Here is a 2,104-nt window from a genome sequence, read left to right as displayed (position 1 = left end):
AAAATGACTCGCCCGAGGTCACACAGCAGATAAGTGGCGGAGCCAGGATTAGAACCCGGGTCCTTCTGATTCCCAGGCCTGCGCTCCGTCCGCTAAGGCGGCCGTTGATCCCTGCCTGCTGGACCAGCTAGACAAGAACAGGCATCCCAAACTGCATGGACCTTGGTTCTCTGGTCAAAATTTCCCCCCATTCCCTTTCCATTCTTGTCAGACAGATGTTGACCAGGAGAAGAAGGGAACACACACCTGACCACCTGAATGGATATGGCTTGCGTGCTGGCTGAACCCTGGATTTTGAGCTCTTAAAAACAATATTTGTTAAGTGCTTATCATGGGCCAGGCACTGTCCTAAGTGCTGGGCTAGAGATGAGGTAATCAGGTTGGACACAGTCTCTGTTCCACATTTGGGCCCATGGGTTTGATCCCCATTTTACAAGTAAGGGAACTGAAGCACAGAGAAGCTAAGTGACTTGCCCCAGGTGACACAGCAGAAAACTGGGAGTGGGGACTAGAACCCAGGTCCTTCTGACTCTATTGGATTATCTATTATCTATTAGATTAGTAAAATGGGGATTAAGACTGTGAGCCCCCGTGGGACAACCTGATGACCATGTAACCTCCCCAGTGCTTACAACAGTGCTTTGCACATAGTAAGCACTTAACAAGTGCCATCATTATTATTATTATATATTATTATATTATTATTATTTAAAAAAAAATGGGGATGAAGACTGTGAGCCCCCCGTGGGACAACCTGATGACCTGTATATATATATATATATATATATATATATATATATATATGTTTGTACATATTTATTACTCTATTTTATTTGTACATATTTATTCTATTTATTTTATTCTGTTAATATGTTTTGTTTTGTTGTCTGTCTCCCCCTTCTAGACTGTGAGCCCACTGTTGGGTAGGGACCGTCTCTATATGTTGCCAACTTGTACTTCCCAAGCGCTTAGTCCAGTGCTCTGCACACAGTAAGTGCTCAATAAATACGATTGAATGAATGAATAAATGAATTAGACTCTATCTATTATCTATTATTATCTCTATCTTCTTATATATTGTTTTTAAGAGCTCAAAATCCAGGGTTCAGCTAGCATGCAAGCCTTATCTATTAGCCTGTGCTCTATCTATTAGGCCACGCTGCTTCTCTAAACCCTTGCTGTTCTTTCCTCCTCCTGTTTCCTATAAAACAACAATAACAGCAATAATAATAATGATAATGATAATAATAATGGTATTTGTTCTGTTATGGAGAAGCAGCCTGGTCAAATGGATAGAGCACAGGCTTGGGAGTCAGAAGGACCTGGGTTCTAATCCCGGCTCTGCCCCCTGTGTGCTGTGGGACCTTGGGCAAGTCACTTCACTTCTCTGTGCCTCAGTTACCTCATCTGTAAAATGGGGATTAAGACCGTGAGCCCCATGTGGAACAGGGACTGTGTCCAACCTGATTAGCTTGTATCTACCCTCGTGCTTAGAACAGTGCTTGACACATAGTTAGTGCTTAAATGCTATTATTATCATTATTATTATTATGAAGGAGGCAGTGGTAAACCACTTCTGGATTTTTACCAAGAAAATTCACTGGATCCACTACCAGAACGATTGCAGATGGAAAGCGGGACGTTCTGGAAGAGATGTGTCCATGGTGTCGCTATGGGTCGGAAATGACTCATCGGCATAAGACAAGACGAGGGGAAGATAGGACGTACTCAATCCCCATGTTAGAGATGAGGAAACTGAGGCACAAAGAAGTGACATGATTTGCCCATGATTTGAAAGTTGCAGAGCCAGGATTGGAGGGCTGATTTCTTGACTCTCAGGTCTGCGCTCTTCCCTGTAGGCCACACTGCTTCTCACAATCTGCATGAAAGGGGAGAGTCTTCCCACTGACAGCTTTTCCTTTATATTTTAGGTAGTGTGGGGGAGGTTTGTTCTCCGCTCATTTCTTCCCCCTGAATCTTCCAGATACAGATATGAAATCTCACCATCTGCAGTCATCTTTAAATATGAAGAGCAGTGTGTGTGTGTGTGTGTGTGTGTGTGTCTGTGAGAGAGAGAGAGAGAGAGAGAAGGGAGGGAGGGGGA

This window comes from Tachyglossus aculeatus, chromosome 2 (assembly GCF_015852505.1).
Source record: "Tachyglossus aculeatus isolate mTacAcu1 chromosome 2, mTacAcu1.pri, whole genome shotgun sequence".
Taxonomy (NCBI): Eukaryota; Metazoa; Chordata; class Mammalia; order Monotremata; family Tachyglossidae; genus Tachyglossus; species Tachyglossus aculeatus.
Note: the sequence above shows the minus strand (reverse complement) of the source record.